This window comes from Scyliorhinus torazame, chromosome 3, assembly GCF_047496885.1.
Source record: "Scyliorhinus torazame isolate Kashiwa2021f chromosome 3, sScyTor2.1, whole genome shotgun sequence".
Lineage (NCBI taxonomy): Eukaryota > Metazoa > Chordata > Chondrichthyes > Carcharhiniformes > Scyliorhinidae > Scyliorhinus > Scyliorhinus torazame.
Genome location: NC_092709.1, coordinates 16,399,990 through 16,425,392, shown reverse-complemented (window position 1 = coordinate 16,425,392; position 25,403 = coordinate 16,399,990). Strand labels below are relative to the sequence as shown.

The following is a 25,403-nucleotide window of genomic DNA, read 5'->3' as shown; positions in this document are numbered from 1 at the left end:
TCCTACTCAAACTAATTCAGCCCCTGTGGTGCAGGTGCACCCACAGTACTGTTACGAGGAAGTTCCAGGGATTTTGACAGCGGCAGTAAAGGTCCAGCGACAGACAGACCCACGCAGACACGGGGAGAATGTACAAGCTACACACAGACAGCCGCCCATGGTCGGAATCGAACCCAGGTCTTTGGTGCTGTGAGGTAGCAGTGCTAGCCACTGTGCCACTCTTCAGGCAAGTGGTGAGTATTCCACCATACTCCTAACTTGTGCCTTGTGGATGATGAAAAGACTTGGGGGAGTCAAGAGGTGTAAAATCCCCATCCTCAGCCCTGTTCTTGTACACCTTTGGACAGGTGCTTATAGATGATAAAGGGGCACTGGAAAGTGGTTTCAAGAGTGGCAACAATGATAACATTAGGTTTTAAAACCATGAACCATCAAGGGAGACTGAGAGAACTTATTGAGCTTTCTTTGGGAGAAGATGAAATGATAAAGGATTTGGTGAATCGATGGAAAAACTATTTACAGTAAGCCAGCAGAAGACTACTAATGGGTGTAATGACAAGCCAAGGTGTCTTTAACAGAATGCAATTATGGTGTCACTGGAAGGTATAACGGGTGAGAGAACGGAAGAGTTCCTATGTTTAGGGTAGCACAGTGGTTAGCATAGCTGCTTCACAGCGCCAGGGTCCCGGGTTCGATTCCCGGCTTAGGCCACTGTCTGTGCGGTGTCTGCACGTTCTCCCCGTGTCTGCGTGGGTTTCCTCCGGGTGCACCGGTTTCCTCCCACAGTCCAAAGATGTGCAGGTTAGGTGGATTGGCCATGCTAAATTGCCCTTAGTGTCCAAAAAGGGTAAGTGGAGTTACGGGGATATGGTGGAGGCGTGAGCTTGAGTAGGGTGCGCTTTCCAAGGGCTGGTGCAGACACGATGGGCTGAATGGCCTCCTTCTGCACTGTAAATTCTATGATGCTATGATCACTTCCTGTTGCAAAATTGTGAAGATGTCCTTTGAACTTATGTTTATCATTTTGGTTCAAGGAGCACATTCAGCACGTTGTTTGGAATTGTTAACTTCTTGAAAGAGACCTCCTCCGAGCTTTATGAGCTGTGGGTATAATATTCGTGGCATTCTTTTAATCTGTACCAGTTCTCCCCAGCACAGTGACTGAACAACTCTGTTGACATTTTCAAGGAAGAACTAAATGGATTTTTGATTCTGCAGAGAGCATCAAGATGTGCGAGCCAAGGCAAGGCACAGAAAGCAGTCCGACTTTACCACATCATAGCAAAGCGTGTCCCCTAACAGGAGGAGAAATGGAAAATAATACGAGGGGAAGCTAGGTTAAGACTTGGGAAAATCAGGTTGTCCACTTCCAGTTGCCTTTCAGACCAGTCATGATCTCACTGGATGTCGGGAGAGACTCGATGGGCCGAGTGGCATACTTCTTTCTGCTCCTCCGTCTTACGGTCTAACTATTCCCCTATTTCCAATCCAAGCCAAACCTAACGCCAGACCCTAATGGATTATTATGACGCTGATTCATGCATTTTTCCCAATATATTCACACCCATGCTAATGCGTTTTATGCATTTTCCTGCAAAGAACGATACAATTCAAACTATATGCTTAAAGAAAAACAGAGATTGCACAGGCACTTCCCTGATTATCACATTTCAGCAGCAAATACGCATAACATAATGGATACATTAAGTTATTTATGACATGTGATATAGTTACTAGTCATTCCATAATTTAATGTGACATTTATTTTCACGTGCTTTATTATTCACAAAGCACCATATCTTGGTTCATTGCTGAAGAATGCACAAGTATATCACTTCTGTAATTATACTGCAACGTCTCTGAGGTGTCCACTGAAGAATCATGGCCTTTTACCTTCAGAATGCTTTTCAGCAGGAAACTATTAATGATACATAAAGTATTGCATATTTATCTTTATTCCCCAAACAAGAATTGCTGAGGGGAATGTGAACGGATGATGCTATTTAACATGTCTGTGGTCATTAGCTCACCTGATCGTCAAATCCAACTGCTCTATTCATTTTTAATGGAAACAGAAAATAGGAGCAGAAATAGGTCATTCGCCCCCTCAAGCCTCTTCCGCCATTCATTATGATCATGGTTGATCATCCAACTCAGTAACTGTTCTCGCTTTCCCCTCATATTTTTTGATTTCTTTAGCCCCAGAAGCTATATCTGACTCCTTCTTGAAAACATATAATGTTTTGGCCTCCACTGCTTCCTGTGGCAACAAATTCAACAGGATGGCCGCTCTCTGGGTGAAGAAATTTCTCCTCATCCCAGTACTAAATGGTTTACCCCTTCTCCTTAGACTGTGAGCCCTGTTTCTGGACTCCCTTGCCAACAGGAACATCCTTCCTGCAACTACCCTGTCTAGTCCTGTTAGAATTTTGTAGGTTTCTATGAGATCCCCCCTCATTCTTCTGAACTCCATCGAATACAATCCCAACCGACTCAATCTCTCCTTAAAGGTCAGTCTTGCCATCCCAGGAATCAGTCTGGTAAACCTTCGCTGCACTCCCTCTGTACCAAGAACATCCTTCCTCAGATAAGGGGACCTAAACTGCATCCAATATTCCAGGTGTGGCCTCAACAAGGCCTTGTACAATTGCAGCAAGACATCCCTGCTCCTGTACTCGAATCCTCTCACAATGAAGGTTGATATACCATTTGTCTTCTTTACGGCCTGCTACACCTGCATGCTTACCTTCAGTGACTCATGTAAATGGAAACCCAGATCTCATTGTGCATTCCTGTTTTTGCTCCAAAGTGGATAACATCACATTTATCCACGTTAAGCTGCATGTGCCATTCATTCAGCTTGTCCAAACCACACTGAAGCAAGTCTGCATCCTCCTCACAAACATTACATTCAGTTCCCTCATCTAAATCATTAATGTATATTGTGAATAGCTGGAGCCCTAGCCCTGATCCCTGCAGTGTCCAACTAATCACTGCCTGCCATTTGGAAAAAGACCCGTTTAATCCTACTCTTTGTTTCCTGTCTGCCAACAACCAGTTTTCTATCCATCTCAATACACTACCCCTAATCCCATGTGCTTTAATTTTACACGCTCATCTCATATGTGGGACTTTGTTGAAAGCCTTCTGAAAGTCCAAATAAATCACATCCACTGGCTTCCCCTCATCAACTCTACTGGTTACATCTTCAAAGAATCCCAGTAGATTTGTCAAGCATGATTTCTTTTTCACAAATCCATGCTGACTCTGTCTGATCCTGCCACAGTTTTCTAAGTGATCTGCCATGAAATTTGTGATGGACTCCAGCATTTTCCCTACTACCACTATCAGGATGACTCATCTATAATTCCCTGTTTTTCTCTACCTTCCTTTTTAAATAATGGGATTACATTAGCTACTCTCTAATCAGCAGGAACTGTTCCAGTCTATAGAATTTGGGAAGATAGCTACCAATGCATCCATTATTTCTCAGGCCACTTCCTTAACTACTCTGGCGATTTATTGACCTTCAATCTCATCAATTTCGCCAACAAAATTTCCCTATTAATATTGACCTACTTCAGTTCGCCCTCTCACTAAACCCTGTGTTCCCCAACATTTCTGGTAAGTTATTTGTGTCCTCTTTTGTGAAGACAGAACCAAAGTAAGTATTTAGTTGGTCAGCATTTCTTTATACCCCATTATAAATTCCCCTGATTCTGACTGTAAGGGACCTACATTTGTCTTCACAATCTGTTTCTCTTCACATACCTACAGAGGCTTTTACAGTCAGTTTTTATGTTCCCATAAACTTACTCTTGTACTCTATTTTCCCCCTCTTAATCAATCCCTTAGTTCTCCTTTACTGAATTCTAAACCGCTTCCAATCCTCAGGTCTGCTTTTTTTTTCTGGCCAATTTGTTTGCCTCTTCCTTGGATCTAACACTATCTCTAATTTTCCTTGTAAACCACCTTTCTCATTTTGTTTTTGTGCCAGACAAGAATCAACAATTATTGCAGTTGACTCGTGTGATCTTTGAATGTTTGCCATTGCCTATCCACCGTCATCCCTTTAAGTAACCTTCCCCAATCCATCGTCAACTCGCATCGTAGTTTCCTTTATTTAGATTCAGGACCCTCATCTCAGAATCATCTACATACCCTACATTTGCTGAAGAATTTTATCATATTATGTTCAAGCTTATCTCACTTGACTAACTTGAAATCCGAACATGAGATCAGCAGCCTTTGGGACTGGGATTATATGCTATTTGGGTCTGATTGTCTGTGTAAGTAATACCAATTTACGATCTCTTTTTTTTTTTTGGAATTGTCGAGGGAAGACAGCAAAGTGTGGTTGAGGCCACAAACAGATCTGCCATGATCTTATTTTCATAGATTATCATAGAATTTACAGTGCAGAAGGAGGCCATTCGGCCCATCGAGTCTGCACTGGCTCTTGGAAAGAGCACCCTACCCAAGGTCAACACCTCCACCCTACCCCATAACCCAGTAACCCCACCCAACGCTAAGGACAATTTTTGGACACTAAGGGCAATTTATCATGGCCAATCCACCTAACCTGCACATCTTTGGACTGTGGGAGGAAACCGGAGCACCCGGAGGAAACCCACGCAGACACGGGGAGGATGTGCAGACTCCGCACAGACAGTGACCCAAGCTGGAATCGAACCTGGGACCCTGGAGCTGTGAAGCAATTGTGCTAACCACTATGCTACCGTCCTTGAATGGCACATCAGGCTCGAGGGGCTGAATGGCCTCCTCTTACTCCTCCTGCTCCTAGTTCCTGTGGGCAGTGCATGGGAAGGGTACCCAGCCAACAATGGAGTGCTTAGAGGGAAAGTTTTGGAACATGCTCGATGAAACTATAATGTCACTCTAAATTTAGAAGTAGAATCGTAGGATCAGTGGAGAAGGAGACCATTCCGCCCATTGAGTCTGCAACGGCTCTCTGAAAGAACACCCTACCTAGGCCCACTCCCCTGCCTTATCCCCAAACCCCACCCCACTGGAATTGGCAATAATGGCAGCTATTCCAATGGGCTGCTCCTGGTTATGCCATCGATCAGAGCTGATCACATCTGGGTATATCTAATAATAATAATAAGTGGGCGGCATGGTGGCACTGTGGTTAGCATTGGTGCCTCATAGCACCAGGGACCTGAGTCAAATTGGGTGACTGTCTGTGTGGAGTTTGTATGTTCTACCCGCGTCTGTGTGGGTTTCCTCCGGGTGCTCCGGTTTCCTCCCACAGTCCAAAGGTGTGCAGGTTAGGTGGATTGGCCATGAGACATTGCCCCTTAGTGTCCCAAGGTTAGATGTGGTTTGGGGATAAACTGTAGGAGTAGGCCATTCGGCCACTCAAGCCTGCTCTGCCATTCGATACGATCATGGCAAATCTGTTTGTGGCCTCAACCTCACTCTGCTGTCTGTCCGTGACAACTTTTGACTCCCTTATCAAGCATCATAACTCAGCCTTGAATATATTCAATGATCCAACCTCCACTGCTCGCTGGAGCATTCCACAGACTATCGACGTACACCTGTAATCCCTTTTTCCTATATTGATCTTTAAAATACTTGTGAACAATTCAGCTGCTTGCAATACGTAATTATCCATTCATTTTAAACATTAATGATCTTGGCAGCATTTTTGAACATATTTATGGAGGTATACATTTTACCCATTCGCTCCCAAGTTGTGTCTGACAGAATTTTGAAGCCAGACGTCTAGCCAAAAGCCACCAGCTACGGTGGAAAAAGTTGGGGCTGCGTTTACTTGGGATCTGCGGCACAAGTTCCATCGGAGTTTTAAAAATCTCTTACTCTGTATGAGGCATGCAAGTTCGATTGATTGTTGGTTTGGACCACATAAACTTGGAAACTGTTAATTATCCGACTTGGTTTGTGAATTCTTGATTATTTGTTCCTTAAAATACATGCACAGGTGTTGGGTTATCAAAATGCAAATTGTATTTTTTGTGGTGGAAATAGGAGGCAGAGCCAAATGAATTCCTGTATTCCCCAGTCAAACCGTGCCAAAAAGCTGGAAACACATTTTTACTGCCTTCCTTACAAATTTAGTGACAAAGTTAGGTGAATTAATTGGAATTTTACAACGTTACAAAGCATCTTAAGCGCACTATTATGCAGCATCTTAAGCACAGTTACGCAACTTGGAGAATATTTCCTTTGCTGTGTGGGTTAAATAATACTTCATCTCTTGTAGAATACCTCAGGAGTCAAATAATTGCCCCTCTTTCCAGGATACCATTCATTGACTCTTTCTTTTCCTCCTCCTCTCTCTCTCTGGGTTTTCCTCTCACTTTACTTGAAAGAGTAAACTTTCACCTCGTGCCTTCAATGGTCTCGGGACTCCCCGATGAATTTAATTCCTTCTCATGTGTATGTAAAGCATTTAATTGATGTGCGGCAGGGCCTCAGAAACAGGAATGAGGTAAATGTCCAATTAGTTTGTTTCCATGATGTTGGATAAAGATTAACTGGGTTACCTGGGCGATGCACTGACCTTCTTCGAATAGTGCCATGGGACCTTTTAAATCCACCTTAACTGTTAAACTGGGCTCAGTTTAACAACTCACTTGAGAGACAGCACCTCTGACAGTGTCACACTCCCTCAGTGCTGCACAGTTATCATCATAGAATTTACAGTGCAGAAGGAGGCCATTCGGCCCATCGAGTCTGCACCGGCTCTTGGAAAGAGCACCCTGCCCAAGGTCAACACCTCTACCCTATCCCCATAACCCAGTAACCCCACCCAACACTAAGGGCAATTTTGGACACTAAGGGCAATTTATCATGGCCAATCCACCTAACCTGCACATCTTTGGACTGTGGGAGGAAACCGGAGCACCCGGAGGAAACCCACGCACACACGGGGAGGATTTGCAGACTCCGCACAGACAGTGACCCAAGCCGGAATCGAACCTGGGACCCTGGAGCTGTGAAGCAATTGTGCTATCCACAATGCTACCGTGCTGCCCAATGGATTCATCGTCATTTTTAGACATTTATTCCAGACATTTGTTTCCACCATCTGCCGTGGCGGGATTCGAACACGGTCCACAGATCCTGGGCCTCTGGATTACTAGTCCAGTGACAATACCACTATGCTACCACCTTCCCAATAGTTCAGAATCTGTGCTGACGTTCTTGAATGGGGCTTGACGCACCAGACTCTCTCCACCTCCTTTTATCTCTCTGTGGCTCTCACAGACCTCCATTGGCTAGAACAATCTCTTTGCTTGTTTTCTGACTATTTTTCAGCGCAGCGCTTCTCTACTCGTCTTAACTTTTTCGAAAAGAATTGTGTCTTCGTATTGAGCGTGATTTAACAGGAAAAGTTCGAAGTGCTGGACCGAGTGTGACTTTCCGGGTTCTTCCCGGTGGCTGAGCCTGTGAGACCGCGTCCCATATTTAACGGCAATAGTGCCGGAAATGATCCCCCACGAGCTTCATGGTCACCACCGATTTCGGCCTCTCCCGTGAGTTAAAAAAATTTTTTTTTAGCATACCTAATTATTTTTCCTCCAATTAAGGGGCAATTTAGCATGGCCAATCCACCTATCCTGCACATCTTTGGGTTGGGGGGGGAGGGGGGAGTGAAACCCACGCAGACACGGGGAGAATGTGCAAATTCCACACGGGCAGTGACCCAGGGCCGGGATTTGAACCCGGCTCCTCAGCGCCGCAGTCCCAGTGCTAACCACTGCGCCAGGTGCCGCCCCTCTCCCGTGATTTAACCGGCACGCACTGATCCGCATCGGGAGCAATGCGGCGGTTAAGCCGCGCCCCATATTCCTTCTGTACTTAAACAAAAACATGTTTGGGACTCTGAGGCTAACAGCCAGGTTTGGTATGAATTGGATCACTCTTCCAAAAATTCAGTACGATGAAGTGAATAGTCTCCTCAGTGATGGCAATAAGTTTGTTTGATATTTGGCCTCAGGAAGAGCTTCTTACCTAATTCCCATGCCAACACTAAAACTGCTTATTCCCACCTTTACGAGTTTGCCCCTGTCTCAACTCCTCTGCCGCTAAAACCCTCACACGTGCCCCCTTTACCTGGAGACTCGGCTATTCCAATGTGCTCCTGGCCGCCCACCCAAATTCTACAATTCTCTTTCTTAATTTATGAGCAAGAAAATAACATTTCCAGCATGCGCGAGGAATAATACTGAAAAAGAATTGTGAGTTTCCCCATGAAATTAATTCATGAAAAAAAAATTAAAGTCTGGTTAAAGCTTTCGTCAGATAAATCTATCCTTCTGGATATTTGGGTTTAGTTGGAGAGTTCATTTCAGTCTCTAGGCTGGGGTTGCTAACTGCTGCTCCTCTAATTTTAGTATGTCTCCTGTGTGTGCTTCTTATAACCTACCTATTTGACCAAACGTTTGGTCATGTTTTCATATCTCCTTCAGTGGCTTTGAGCCACATGAGGTGTCCTGGGGCACCCATGCCTCTGGACATGACTATGGCCAACTTACAATGTTGAGTTCATCCAGAGCCCTGTCAACCGAAGCCTAACTCTCACCTCGTCCCATTCACCTCTGACCCGTGACCTACAATGCTCCTCAGTCAGGCAGCACTTGGGGCGTTGGGTTTGTTTTATGCTGGTCCCTGTAGAACCACAAGGCCTTCGGCCTGCCAAGACAGCTCATGGCAAATGACAACTGAACGGAAAAGAACTGTGGGTTGGAGCACTCCTGAACAGATTATCTTCCTGAGAGAGGAAACGATGAATGATGAGGATTCGGGATTCACCTCCCTCTACAACCTCGGGTATTGAGCACTTTGGGCAATAGTTGACGACTGGGAGCCCCTGAAAATTATGTTCCAAACACTTTAGCGCAGGCTAAACATTTACATGTAAATCTGAGGGATTAATTGGGGAATTTTTTGCATAACGTAAATTGTGACACAAAATCTGAGTTAATGCTGGGCGGGATTCTTCAGTCTTGTCCGCCCGGGGTTCGGAGACTCCCGCCCGAGGTCAATGGACTTCTCCATTCTCCACCTCTCGCCTTTGGCGTTCTTGCGGCGGGCGGGGCGGAAGAATCCAGCCCGTTATGTTTGCCATGAGTTATGGAAGAGGCCTTGGGCGCGATTCTCCACTCCCACGCCGGTTGGAAGAATCGCCTGGGCCGCCAAAATTTCCGGGGACGCCGGTCCGACGCCCTCCCGCGATTCTCCCAAGCGGCGGGAACGGCCCGGTCGAGTTTCGCAGGCCAGAGAATCGCCGGAGACACCGAAAATGGCGATTCTCCGGCACACCCGCTATTCTGAGGCCCGGATTGGCCGAGCGGCCAGGTCAAAACGGCGGGTTCCCCCCAGCGCCGTCCACACCTGGTCGCTGCAGTCGTGGGGGGTGCGTGAACGCTGGGGGGGCGGCCCGCGGGGAGGCGAGGGGGGATCCTGCACCGGGCTTCACCTGGAATGTGGGGTGGCCCACGATCGGTGCCCACCGATCGTCGGGCCGTCCTCGCTGAAGGAGGACCTCCTTCCTGCCGCGGCCCCGCAGGATCCGTCCCCCATCTTCTTGCGGGGCGGACTTAGAGAGGACGGCAACCACGCATGCGCGGATGACGTCCGTTATGCGGCGCCGGCCACGTCATCTATGCGGCGCCGGTTTTACGCGGGCGATAAGGCCTGGCACATGTAGATGACGCGGCCCCGATATTGGCCCATTGTCAGGGCCTGAATCGGTCGGGACCGGGGCCGTTCCGCGCCGTCGTGAACCTCGACGGCGTTCACGACAGCGCGGCCACTTCGGCGTGGGAGTGGAGAATCCCGCCCCTTATGTTTACACTGGGCTCGGAGGGGTTGACATTGTCCCTTGGTTTGTTATGGATGGGGAATCAGGTACAGGTCGTGCAAAATGACCACCTATTCCTATGAATGGAAGCCAAAATGTGCAACACCATTGAGGACTTCAGTAAAACTGCAAATCTATTCTCAAAAGGATAGAGGGAGAGCTTTCTTTCTTCATTATGTAAATAAAGCAGGAATTCAGGGCCAAGATCATTAAGGAAGCACAGCTGCACAAAATAACTTACCGACTAAAACCCGAGAGAATTCTTCAGTTAGCTGGGATGACAGTTGGGCGATAACAATTGGTTTTAGCGACCCTGAGATAGGATGACTACATGAATATTGGAAGAAGACAGGAGATGAGGCAGGGACACCTGCTGTGAGAGAATAGCAGGCCCACGCTCACTGTTTATAGGAAGATGAAAGATGCTGGTGCCATATGTCAGTAAAGGGCTGGCATGAGAAGGGGAAGGGAGAAAATCAGAGGGGAATGCCACAGAATTCTACAGATTAAAAAAAACCCACACCATTTGCAAACAAAGCAGTATGAATGGAATGGCTGTTGGTTAGAGTTCATTCGGGATGTTGGCACTGATGAATAATGAAGTCATTTTATCGCTGTGCTGCATATAAACCAATGGATAACTGGTGGTGAGTAATAAATCTTTAATTCACTTCAGGAATTCGGAGAGATCAGAAGTGGAGAGGAAGGTTCACATGACTTATGGATGATTTCTGAATTCCAAGATGAAATAGTTGTCTTTCCTTGCTCTTTCATCAATAATATTATTCATTTTGCTGGCAGAGTTCCTATGGGTTTTGGTCAGGCCGAGATCGCAGGCCCATATTTTCAGTTTATCAGTTGGAGAGAATCAGGGATGTGACTTTAACTGCGCGAGAGTGTAAATAGACTGAGTGTTCGCTAGTTCTTCGTTTCCAAAGAGTAGTGAGCATCTGAAATAAATTGCTGGCTGCCGCAGGAAGGTGTTAACTCTCTGACTTGCCTTCAAAAGGGAGTTGGACTGATTCTTGACTGCATCATGTAGGAGGACATAATTTTATGGATACCACTTCAGACCCATGTGATGCCCTGTGCTGTCTGAGGGGGCTGGAGAAGCATTTTGCCAAGTACTTTTCCCTTATTATTTGTTGGCTTTTGCTTGCCTTTCTGGGAGATTACATGGCTATGATGAGGAGAGGAGGGGAAGGTGTCTGGCAGAGTGTGTGAGTGTTTAGTCATGAAACTGCAACCACCACGTGGTGGGGGGGGGGGGGGGGGGGGGGGCTAGCTCCTCTTCTCTGTCATTCAGTTTAGTACTCTCGTGGAATTGTTGCCTTTTTTCTCTGCTATAAATATGGCAATCAATAAGGTTGCCCTTTTTTCTTTGGATATCGATATTATATTGCTCAGAGTCACCAGGTATCAAATGATACCACCACAAGATTCAACCGGATATCGATCAAAGAGCCAAACACCAGTTAGTTCAAGATCAAGGGTACTTTATTTGCACACACAATTAGTCATGCAACATAGACACTACTGGTTAAACTACACCTATCAACTATGACAACCTGTACTTAACTTCAGGCACCCGGCTTAGGTCAGAGGAACAATGGCCTTTGTTCGAATCTGGATCTTTCGGGTCTGGAGAGGTAACTACTGCTCAGCTGGGCTCATCCGTCTGGTAGCGTTGAACTTGAACTTGCTTCTGGTGGTGCTGCAATTGGAAGTAGACGTTGCTGGAGCACCAGGTCCAAGAGAGATCGGACGCATGGTGGTCTCTCTCTTTATCCTTGGGGAGTTGCGCGCTCTTTTGGGTGGTCCTTCGGTTTGGACCCCATTAATTGGGTAATTCTTGATCACTGAATTTGATTTGAGCCAATAAAGGGGCGGGTGCCTTGATGGCCGGGCGTGACCTAAGCGGTCATTGACCCTGTTGTTGATGCTTCCTGAGTATAGGGAGTGGCGTCGAAATGTCTGGCATTGTATTGGTTGCTTAAGTATCAGTCTTTTGTCTTACGGAGATGGCCCATCAAAATGCTAATCGGTTGGGGGTTTCGATACTGTCTGGATTCTTCGCTCACAAATACACATTCAGGCTCTGAGCCTGCCTGAACCTTACATGTCCATTTTTCCCGTTATACTTTGCGACCATCCATGTTTCTTATTGTAAGTGGCCATCGCAGATGGCTACAAAATTTTACTCCATTAAATATCTCACCTGTTAAAATGTAGCATTTGGAATAGAATCTCCTGGCAAGGTTACTCAGGTCAGCGTGTGCACCCAGATGTGTTTTCTCATCCAGGTGTGTGCTTTTTTAAATTTTTGATGGGACCCGACAGTGGTGGTAAAGCCAGCATTTGTTGCCCATCCCTAACTACCCTTGAACTGAACATTTCAGAGGGCGGGTTAAGAGCCAATCACATTGCTGTGGGTCTGAAGTCGCATTTAGGCCAGATCAGGTAAGGTCGGCAGATTTCCTTCCACAAAGGGACATTGGTGAACCAGGTGAGCTTTTTACAACAATCGATGATCGTTTCCTGGCCACCAGCACGGATACTAATTTTATGTTCCAGATTTTTTATTGATTGGTTGAACCAATGTCACCGGTGGATTGGAATCTGCCTCTGGATAACTAGTCCAGCGACATTGCCGCTCTGTCACCATATCCCGAATGTACGAATTCTCCAGGTTAATTCTTCAGCTTGCATGAAGCTATTTAACATTATCCAAATCCTGTAAATTATTGTAAGAATGTGGACACAAGGCTTGCAGTCGCATAAAGTACAGTTGGTCGAAGCCCGCTCAGCTCTTGGCAACTTTCCGTGACAATAATTGGATTTCCATTTCCTTGTTTACCCTGATGCCAGCTGTCCCACGCTGCCTGCATGAGAACCCAAATTTCTAAGGTGAACTGACTACGCGATCATGTTGAGTTCGTAGCTCGTGACTGGAGATCTGCATAACGGCATTGCCCGATTAAATTCAGAAAATTCCAAGGGTGTTTTGCAATCACATTAAAAAAGAATGATCAAGATTAATCTACATTTTGAAATAATCTCAGGGTTCTGTTCAAATATGATAGCAAGTTAGGTTGAAAATTCGCGAGTCACTTGATCTCCGATGCTGAATTTTCACCAGGCTGAATGTTTACGCAGAGACACGGGTGAACACAAAGATCTCAAATCATCTGAAATCGAAACATGTGGGAGGAGAGGTGGGCTGGGATATTTTACAACGGTGCAATAGCTATTTACAGCATTACTATTGATGTTTCAATGCTGCAATAATGATTTTACACAGCATTATTTTATGAGTAAAATTCTGTCTATATCTAAGTAGCTTACTGTGCCCCACAGTGTCTTTGTGATGCTGAATAAATGTGAAGTGGATCACTTAAATGGATTTGCGTCACACTTCTGGGCTGGGCCGAAGAAACCTGCATCTTAACATCTACAAAGGACAAACACCAAGCACCAGTTCCACCACCTACTTATGCTTCGTGTTGCCAACTCCTGGAGCATTATTATCATATGATCTCCTGCCTCCAACCACCGCGCGCCCCACACTCACACCATTTAGCTGCCCAACCTGCAGCACCGTCTTCCCACACTAATTGGAATGCAAACAGACTCTTAATGATTCTCGACTGTCACTTTTATCTCCATGTCTGATATGTCTCAAACTAACAAACACAATTCCAGAATATGCGGATGACACAGGTCTTGGAAGCGTTGTGAACTATGAGGTGGATATTGATAAACGTCAGGCAGATGGTGCCAGATGAAATTTGACGTAGGCAGTGTGAAGTGATACACTTTGTCAGCAGAATCAGGAGGGACAATATAAGATAAATGCTACAATTTTAAAAGTGGTGGAAGGGAGGGCTGGGGGCTTTGAGGAGGCGTGTAGGAACAGGGAGCCCTGAGGGTATATGTGCACAAATCATTGAAGGTGGTGGCAGATTCAGAGCGTGGTTAAAAAGGCAAACAGTATCCTGGGCTTTATAAATTGAGGCATGGAGTAAAAGAAAAGCAAGGAATTCATGATGAAACTTTGAGAAACACTGATTTAGCCTCAACTTGAATATTGTGTCCAATTCTGGGCACTGCATTTTAGGAAGGATATGAAGGCATTGGAGGGGGTGCAGAAATTACTTCAGAGAATGGCCCAGGGGTGAGGGGCAATTCCAAGGTGCCAGGCTGGCAGTGCCACAGTACCTGGGTCCAATGGGAATCCAGGGTTCCATGCTGCCCAGAGCCCGACCACCCAGGGGCCTCCTGTGGCCGGAGACCTCCCGCCCCCCACCACCAGCTGCTGTTACGCAATGGTGAGGTCTCCCAGGCGTGGGTGTTAGGTCCAGGGCCTCCTGAGAATGGGGTGCAGACATATTTAAATTAGCCTAACCTTGTTTGATCTTGCGAGGTGTTGCGAGCGTCGCAAATCTCATGAGAGGGCCCTCACGGGATTTAACGGCCTCATCGCGTCACTAAGTCGGGTGCGACGAGGTCATTAAATCACGCCCTCTGTTCCTAACTTTCCAAAGGATGGGTTTCAGAACAAAGATAAAATACCCTGGATACTGGAAATCTGAAACAAAAGCAGAAGATGCTGTAAATACTCAGCACATCTGGGAAGAGAGAGAAACAGAGTTAAAAGATCATGAGCCTGTCATCGGATTTAATATATTGATTCCCATCATGCATGTCAATAGGTTTTGTTGTGGTCAGCCATGACTTTTAATTTGTTGAAGGATTATTTGACCTGCAACATTAACTCTGCTTAATCTCCGCAAGGACAGCTTCACCTACTGATCGCTATCTAGTATTTCTGTTTTTATTTCAGGATTCCAGTACCCGCAGTATTTTGCTTTATTTTTACTATTGTATAGCCTAGTTTAACACGTTTTAACATTTCCTGCGAAGCTTTGGAAAGTCACACTCCTGCAACTCACTTGTTTCACTGATTGAAGATTGTGTGGAACATGCACGAGCATTTCAGATAGTTTCGTTCAACATCTAGCTCAGTGAGTTCTAAGTTGGAGGAAAGTTCAAACTGTTGGAAGTTTAAATGTATGCCCTGAAAGCTTAAGCACGCTGTGAAATTCGGAAGTATTTGTAAGAAGATCCATAAAATATTTTTTTTAAAGATGGGGGCCAGCCAGGGATAAATTACATCTTTCATTCATTAAAGGTGAATGTCTCAATTTTCGGGCGCGATTCAGCCACATAAGAGCGCAATGGGTGATTCCCAGGAGATGCCCAAATCAGGCTTTGCGCAGGGCGGTGGGCTGCACGCGAGTCACCTAACTGTCTATGCAGGCACAATCTGGATCACCCAATCACTTTAAATATGCCAACGCCACATTCACCCAGTGCCCGGGGATTATGACCACACCTGCGAGGCCTCAACCGGGCACCGATTAGTATTGGTTTCCACAAGCCCGTGGACCACGTGTGATAGGAACCTGGGGGTCCTGAAGGCCATAGAGCCCCCTGGGTGTTCGAGGACAGGGAAGGGCAGTACCCTGGAACTCCCCCTGGTACTATATTATTATTACCTATGCCCCCTGGCAGTTCATAACTTGGCACTGCCAGGGAGCCTGATTGGCAGTGCCAAGGCACCCAGGTGTTAGGTTGGCAATACTAAGGGTTGGGACCTTATCATATTCATATAAGTTACAGTGCAGAAGGAGGCCATTTAGCCCATCGGGTCTGCACCGGCCCTTGGGAAGAGCATCCTACTTAAGCCCACACCTCCACCCTATCCCTGTAACCCAGTAACCCCACCTAATCTTTTTGGACACTAAGGGCAATTTAGCATGGTCAATCCACCTAACCTGCACGTCTTTGGACTGTGGGAGGAAACCAGAGCATCCGGAGGAAACTCACGCAGACACGAGAGAACGTGCAGACTCTGCACAGGCAGTGACCCGAGGTCGGAATCGAAGGCCGGTCCCTGGCACTGTGAGGCAGCAGTGCTAACTACTGTGCCACTGTGCCACCCCTGAGGTGCTTTCAATTAATGATGGCCCAGAAATTACTATAGGTTTCTCCTAGTCCCAAAGAAATGGAATGAGACTAAGGTTCTGGCATTCACTGCTGGTCTCGGAACAGAGTTGCAGCAAGGAGACCATTAGAACTCCTGTTGAATTGCACAACTCATATATTTAAGAGTTAGTGTTTTTGGGATGTTATCATAGAATAAGATTGCACAGAAGGAGGCCATTCAGCCCATCCTAGCTGTATCAGTTCTTTGACAGAGCAATCCAGTTGGTCCCACTTGCCTACTCTTTCCTCATCATGCTGCATTTCTTTTTTCTTTTTCAACAGTATATCCAATTCCCTTCTTGAAAATCACTATTAATTTTCTTGCCCTTTCAGGCATTGCATTCTAGATGGTAACAGCTTACTGCATAAAGACAATTCCCTTCATCTTCTCTCCGGTTTATTTGCTAATTATCTTAAATTGTGCTCCCCTCCCAGTTAATGACCCACTGTCGGTAGAAACAGTTTCTCCCCATTGCCAAAACCCCACAAACCTTTGTTAAGGGAATCGTGAGTATGGGACTTTAATGGAATTCCCTTCTTGTGTTTCTTCATGCCATGTTGGAATGATGCTGACTGAAAATAAGATTTAAGTGTTGCAGGGGCATTGCTACTTATTATTATTTTTTCCTTACAAAGACAGGAAAATGAACTTGAGCCCCACACCAGGGATCTGACCATAAAATCTAGGCTCACACTCCAGTGGAGTACTGAGAGTCACCACGTAGATCCCATGGCAATTTCGGAAGAAGAGGAGGGGAGTGTCCTTTTTAGAGCATAGAACACACAGTGCAGAAGGAGGCCATTTGGCCCATCGAGTCTGCACCAACCCACTTAAGCCCTCACTTCCACCCTAACCCAATAACCCCTTTTTGTGAGGGTCATGAAGAATCCAGCACGAGTTGAAGGATAGAAAGAAATAACATTTATTTACAATAACATATATAATATACAGCAGCAGTAACTCCCTTGCTGCTCACTCTCCTCTAGCCGGTTTCAAACCGGACAGCTTTATTTATGCAAGGAATCTGCTAATGGTTTCTCCGCCCCCTCATTGGGGAAGCTCATACTCCTAAAGGGTTATGGGATTGCCATTAGTCCCAGCCAGTGGTAAGCAGGCAGGTTATAACTCACCTCCTAACCTTTTAGGACACTAAGGGCAATTTAATGTGGCCAATCCACCTAACCTGCACGTCTTTCGACTGTGGGAGGAAACCGGAGCACCCGGAGGAAACCCACGCAGACACGGGGAGAACGTGCAGACTCTGCACAGACAGTGACCCAGCGGGGAATTGAACCTGAGACCCTGGCGCTGTCTAGCCACAGTGCTAACCACTATGCTACCGTGCTGCCCTGCCCGGCACAACCATGTTCCTCATCACATCACGAAAACAGCTCATCCGGTCTACATTGTGTTGGTTTTTCTGGGAGCTTGTTGTGAGCATATTAGCTGCCATGTTTCTTGTGTTACAATAGTGACTACACTTCAAAAGTATCTTCGCGATAACGTTTGTTGTGAAGGACAATGGTTGGGATCTTCCGGTGGTGGAGACAGCTTACGATAGGCTCCCAGCGGGATATTCCTGTCCTGTCAAAGCCTGTGGTGTTTTGCAAGGCCTGCTGGCTGAAGAAGCTGCTATGACTGGGATGGGGTTGCCTTCAGCGGGACTCGAAGATCCCATCTGCAGGAAAGGCCAGACAGTCCCGCTTATTGTCCAAATGCAGGTTTTTCTTTTGTTGCAGTATCCCTTATAGTAGGTGAATTGAGAATTGAACACGGGTGATGGACTCTGTATGGTATTTCTCATCTGATGGACATCTGGGGCGAGATTCTCTGACCACCCCCCCCCCCCCCCCCCCCCCCCGGCCGGGTCGGAGAATCGTCGGGGGCTGGCGTGAATCCCTCCCCCGCCGGTTGCCAAATTCTCCGGCACCGGATATTCGGCGGGGGTGGGAATCACGCCGCGCCGGTTGGCGGGCTCCCCCACTCCCGGCGATTCTCCGGCCCTTGATGGGCCGAAGTCCCGCTGCTGGAATGCCTGTCCCGCCGGCAAGAATCAAACCACCACTCTTACCGGCAGGACAAGGCGGCACAGGCGGGCTCCGTGGTCCTGGGGGGGGGGGTGGCGGGGCGATCTGGCCCCGGGGGGTGCCCCCACAATGGCCTGGCCCGCGATCGGGGCCCACCGATCCACGGGCGGGCCTGTGCCGTGGGTGCATTCTTTTCCTTCCGCCTTCGCCATGGTCTCCACTATGGCGGAGGCGGAATAGACCCCCTCCACTGCGCATGCGCGGGGATGCCGTGAGCGGCCGCTGACGCTCCCGCGCATGCGCCGCCCGGCAAAGTCATTTCCGCGCTGGCTGGCGGGGCACCAAAGACCTTTCCTGCCAGCTGGCGGGGCGGAAATCAGTCCGGCACAGGCCTAGCCCTTCAAGGTGAGGGCTCGGCCCCTCAAGGTGCGGAGAATTCCGCACCTTTGGGGCGGCGCGATGCCGGACTGATGCGCGCCGCTTTTGGCGCCGGTCGGCGGACATCGCGCTGATTGCGGAGAATCCCGCCCCTGATGTTCCTATGCAGTCTCAGTCTATCGCTCGTTCCAAATCTATAATGCCATATCTTATTTTACAATGAATGTCAACCACCGTGAAGTTTGCAGGACGACACGTATTATTATTCTGTTCACTCTGCCATGTAGTTTTGAACCAGCAAGAGGATTGCGCGCTTTAGAAACTATGTTTAACCACTGTGGCCAACTGTTAAAGGATATTCATCGTTGCAGGGATCAGGTGACTGACATCCCAAGAGGAGCTTGCTGTTTCTGGAGCATATTACGGGAAGCCACTTTTCGCAGAAGCTCATCACAAAAACTGCTAACTGTGTCACCAAATATTTGTCCTCAGTTGCTCGTTTATGATAATGACAGCAGCTAAACCATACATAAAATATTGGAACAGGCATTAGTGTTCTGACTAAATTGCTGATGAAGAATATTAGCAAGCTAATTGCAATCAAGGCTGTCAAACTTGAAATAGTGTCACACTCTGCGACCTCATCAATTAGCAAACGCTATGCAGGAGTTAATTTCATTATTCTAACTGAGTTTTGAAAGGAAAACCTGATTGATGGGATGTTGACTTGTGATTGATTAAATTGTTTTGTTCTGTAAATTGCCAACACAGTAAAAGTCATGAACAATCTTTTGAATGTGCAGCGACCAGCCAGTTCCATGCACCAAGGTGTTTAGAACATCCATTTCATGACTATCATGATCTTATTTCTGACACCATGCTTGATCGGCGCTTTATTCAATGGCCTAGACATCCACTCCCCCTACCACTAATGCCCCCAGTGTGCATTAAGCGGTTTTACATTGAGCATACAGTGCAAAAGGAGGCCATACGGCCCATCGAGTCTGCACCGACCCACTTAAGCCCTCACTTCCACCCTATCCCCTCCCAACCGTTTTGGTCACTGAGGGCAATTTATCATGGCCAATCCACCTAACCTGCACGTCTTTTGACTGTGGGAGGAAACTGGAGCACTTGGAGGGAACCCACACAGACACTAGGAGAACGTGCAGACGCCTCACAGACAGTGACCCAGCGGGGAATTGAACCTGGGGCCCTGGTGCTTTGAAGCCACAGTGCTATCCACTTGTGCTACTATACTGCCCCAAGTGCTATCTGGAGGATACACTGCAGCAAGGTTTCTAGGGCAGCAGCATCGAAACCCACGACCTCCATCACCTGGAAGAACAAGTCTGCAGCTCCATGAGCACACCTACTTGTAGTTTAGCTACAAGTCACACATTGTTCTGACGTGACCGGTACCCCACCCTACTACCAACATCACTGCCATTGAAGGATTGAATTGAAGAAGGTGGCCCGGCCCACCTTCCCTGGCCGATTAGAGATAGGCAGTAAATGTCAGCTTTGCCGGTGACACCTGCTTGAACCATTTGTAAAAACATAGAGCCTCTCAGTTGTTACAAAAATAATCCCAGAAGCCTGAATCTGAAGGTCCCGCCCTCTAACACAACACTTAGCATTTTTGCGGGGATGGGGGACCTGGAGGCAGGTTGCAGTTTGCACATCTATTGTTTAGGGGGCTAGGTTCCACAGATTAAAGTGAAGGTGCCTCATGTTGATCTGAGATTCGCAAGTTGGATGTCCAAAAAATAACGTGCACTTTTGAGCTGGCAGGAAAATTTCTGAAGCTTCTGGAGCTCTTTGGAGAGGTGAGTATCCCTTTGCAGAGGTACGGTATCCTGTTAAATTTGTCTTGGGACACTTTTTGGGAGAGGTTAGGGAACCTTTGGGAGAGTTCATGTGCCCTATATGATTGTTAAAAATAGACATGAATGTGCATGAAAGGTGCATGAGCTCACTGGGACTGCCAAGCTTATTGGAACTGATAAAAGGAGCTGTCAAGACATGTAAAACTCCAGCCCTTTAAAGATTTGAGAAAACTATCTTCAGTGAGTAAAAAAGCACCTTCTATTTCATTCTATCTGTAACCACAAGCATAAGGGTTATAATTGCAGAAATAAGTTGCATGACTGATTTTTACAACCTTTCACAATCACAGTGGAGTGCCTGACATTATATGGTTTGATTGACAGATCCAAATGGTTTATAATTCTTTTAAGTAGGATTGTGAAATGCAATACTTGTTTCTGTAAAGGATTAAAGGAAGTTAAATGTTGTGAATCACAAGAGTTTTTAAATAATGAATTCTTTAATATACATTTCAGATATTTATTTACCTATATATGGGTTGCCACGGTACCAGGTTGGCACTGCCAAGGTATTAAGCTGGCATTGTTTGCACGGTGGCGATTGGGCTAGGGTTCCTTGCACAGGTGTTGAAGAGGGTGCAGGGGTCCAGAGACATCCTCGTAGTGAGTTGGGGCTTGGGGGTGATCGGGGGCTCCAGGGATTGGGACACCATTTTTAAATAGCGTCCCGAACTCTCGCTACGCTGAGGAGCTCTGGCGAGCGGAGCTACTCAGTGCAGAAAACCGGGCGATGTGCAGCCTTGGCTTCGCATTCCCCACTGAGGCTCCCTATCTTACCAGAATGATGTTTAAAAGCGCTGAGTTTCTCAGCGCTGCGATCACCGGGAAACACGCAGCTAATCGCGCTCGCGATGGAACATTGTTCCCATTTCGTTAAATTGTTCCCAAAACGTTGGAAATACTTGCAAATCAGGTAGCATCTCTGGAGAATTATCTAATAATAATGTCACAGGTCAATGACCTTTCACCAAAACTCAAACTAATCTGCACATATTCTCATCTCACATTGTAATTAGCACACATTCTAATTGGAATCCGTCATTATAACACTCTAATTTCACATTGTCATTAACACACACGCTCTAAATTCACACTGCCATTAACACACACACATGCTGTCATTAACACACAACACATGCTGTCATTAACACACACACATGCTGTCATTAACACACACATGCGGTCATTAACACATCTAATTTCACATCATCATTAACACACACATGCTGTCATTAACACACAGACATGCTGTCATTAACACACACACATGCTGTCATTAACACACACATGCGGTCATTAACACATCTAATTTCACATCATCTTTAACACACACATGCTGTCATTAACACACAGACATGCTGTCATTAACACACACACATGCGGTCATTAACACGCTCTAATTTAACACTGTCGTTAACGCACATACATGCTGTCATTCACACACACTCTAATTCCACACTCATTAACACACATACATGCTGTCATCAACACGCTCTAATTTCACACCATCATTAACACACACTCTAATTTCACACTGTCATTAACACACACTCTAATTTCACACCATCATTAACACACACAGTGTCATTAACACACACACATGTTGTCATTAACACGTTCTAATTCCACACTGTCATGAACACACACTGTAATTTCACACTGTCATTAACACACACTCTAATTTCACACCATCATTAACACAAACATGCTGTCATTAACACACACACATGCTGTCATTAACACACTCTTAATTCACACTGTCATTAAAACACACTCTAATTTCACGCTGTCATTAACACACATGTGCTGTCATTAACACATACACATGCAGTCATTAACACACTTTAATTTCATACTGTCATTAACACACACCCTCTAATTTCACACTCATTAACACACACACATGCTGTCATTAACACACTGTAATTTCATACTATCATTAACACACTCTAATTTCACACTGTCATTAACACACACACACATGCTGTCATTAACACGCACTCTAATTTCACACTGTCATTAACACAGACCTGCTGTCATTAACATACTCTAATTTCACACTGTCATTAACACACACCACACACATATGCTGCCATTAACACACACTCTAATTTCACACTGTCATTAACACACATGCTGTCATTAACACATACTCTAATTGCACACTGTCATTAACACACACACATGCTGCCATTAACACACTCTAATTCCACACTGTCATTAAGACACACTCTAATTCCACACTGTCATTAACACACACATGCTGTCATTAACACATACTCTAATTGCACACTGTCATTAACACACACACATGATGTCATTAACACACTCTAATTCCACACTGTCATTAACACACACTCTAATTTCACACTGTCATTAACACACACATGCTGTCATCAACACGCTCTAATTTCTCACCATCATTAACACACACTCTAATTTCACACTGTCATTAACACACACTCTGATTTCACACCATCATTAACACACACATGGTGTCATTAACACACACACATGCTGCCATTAACACATTCTAATTCCACACTGTCATGAACACACATACATGCTGTGATCAACATGCTCTAATTTCACACCATCATTAACACACACTCTAATTTCACACTGTCATTAACACGCACTCTAGTTTCACACCATCATTAACACACCCATGCTGTCATTAAAACACACACACATGCTGTCATTAACACATTCTAATTTCACACTGTCATTAACACACACTGTAATTTCACACTGTCAAAGACACACACTGTAATTTCACACTGTCATAAACACACACTCTAATTTCACACCATCATTAACACACACATGCTGTCATTAACACACACACATGCTGTCATTAACACACTCTAAATTCACACTGTCATTAAAACACACTCTAATTCCACGCTGTCATTAACACACATATGCTGTCATTAACACACACACATGCAGTCATTAACACACTTTAATTTCATACTGTCATTAACACGCACCCTCTAATTTCACACTCATTAACACACACACATGCTGTCATTAACACACTGTAATTTCATACTATCATTAACACATTCTAATGTCACACTGTTATTAACACACACACCTGCTGTCATTAACACACACTCTAATTTCACACCATCATTTGCGCACACGTGCTGTCATTAAACACTCTAATTCCACACTGTCATTAACACACACATGCTGTCATTAACACATACTCTAATTTCACACTGTCATTAACACACACTCTAATTTCACACTGTCATTAACACACACACTGCCATTAACAAACACACCGTAATTAACACATACTTTCACACTGTCATTAATACACACACTCTAATTTCACCCTATCATTAACACATACACTCTAACTTCACACTCTCATTAACACAGATTCAAGTTCACACTGTCATTGACATACACGCATTCTAATTTCACTGTCATTAACATACGCACACTCTAATTTCACACTCTCATTCAACACACTCTCTAATTTTGCACTGTCATGAACACCCACATTACTTTTCCACTCATTAACACAGATTCAAAGTTCACACTGTCAGTAACATACATACTCTAATTTCACACTCTTTAAACACACTCTAATTTCACACTCGTATTAACCCACACACTAATTTCACACTCACATGAACACACATGCACCCTAATGTCACACTGTCATCAACTTTGCCTCTCTTTGCCTTAGACATCTTATCCATTATCGCCCAAATTTAAACCAACAACCAAAACCAGAATTATCCCCAATGTGTTGGGGATAATCCCTCTCCTGTTGTGTTACCCGGTGACAGTGTTAGTCCACATAGTGGTTACTCAGAACAGATTAATGCTGGATGGCCAATAAGATTACACACAAGGATTAAACAAAAAATAACTGGGGATGTTGCAGACAACCACATCACAGATGTCAGAAATCTTGGTTCATTTAAATCTGTTGCCTTATCCTTTCCGCTAAACCTGTTATTATTCTAATTGTAACACATTTTCAATCGTCAAATACACACTCTGCAAAATCCCCAGTGCAATTATACAAATGTCCAATCCACACACCATTCTTGATGTGCCAGGGGGCTCAGTTGGATACTAATATGTTAATGGATTCAGGGTGTTTAAAGAATGAATGTACAATATGCGATCGAAAGGGCCTGGGATAACAATTCATTCTTTTGAAGAACTCCATTTAGCTGCTTATTTAAAATTTTGTTCACAGTTTAGAATTGAGCGCGGCAGGAGATTGGCGCCATTCAGTAGAAACAGGTCATTATTTATTTCATGCACTCGTGACATGTTTCATTCCGTGTTGTATTTTTTTTCCTTGAAGGAATGTTTTGCTTTTGCCCGAGGATGCTTAAAACTAAAACGACAGAGAATAAATGCCGCACTGGGCGGGGGAAGCTTGCTTCGTCTCGCAGTCCAGAGGGCTGGGAATAAAATATTGAGGTCACGTTAATTGGATGTGCCATTTCTGTGTCATTATTTTGCGATAGAACCCTCCTTATCCCGAGGAGGGTTGCATTCCGATTTGTCCTGTTTTATGATGGGACTCAAAGTCCATTTGATTCTCCCAATCATTTAAAGCAGATGGTGGTCTACTTCCATCAGGTACAGGGGATGCAATGTCACCTACTCACAAAACTGAAAACAGCACAATGGTGAGATTACTTAGTTTGAGTGATGAGTGGCAGTTAGATTTTAGATCAAGATGTGATTCTAAATTTCCTGTTCACTTCTTCCACCTCACTCAGCAAGGTAGCTCCTGGATTCAGTACTTTGCCAGGACTGTATTTTTCTTGTCCAGGAAAATTACTGAACTTAAAATATTTAAAATCAGTGTAAAATTCCATCTCCAGATGATAACAAGGAAAATGGTTAAATTGGCTCCTGTGAGACACCTTGCGTGGTGAGGTGCAGTAGGTGAATTGCAGAAACCTGCTGTCCTAGCTCCCAGGCCCTCAAAGCGTACGGATGTATACTCCTGGTGAGATTTTGTGTCCTTGCACCGAGATTATGCTTTGAAGAACAAATGACTGAACATTTGTGAAACATAAACAGAAAATGCTGGGACTACTCAGCAGGTCTGTCATTATTCGTGGAGAGAAAATCAGCGTCCGGGTCCGTGACCCTTCGTCAGAACTCTCAAAATTTGCGAGACCTGCCGCAGGTACATTCAACCAATAGCTAAAAGC

The 25,403-nt window shown here is 45.4% G+C and overlaps 1 protein-coding gene across 7 annotated transcripts in view; it reads left to right on the top strand.

Moving 5' to 3' along the window:
- ccser1 (coiled-coil serine-rich protein 1) overlaps positions 1 to 25,403 on the top strand; it is a 1,481,149-nt gene that overhangs the window by 1,104,381 nt on the left and 351,365 nt on the right. The gene's annotated exons all lie outside the window — the stretch shown is intronic.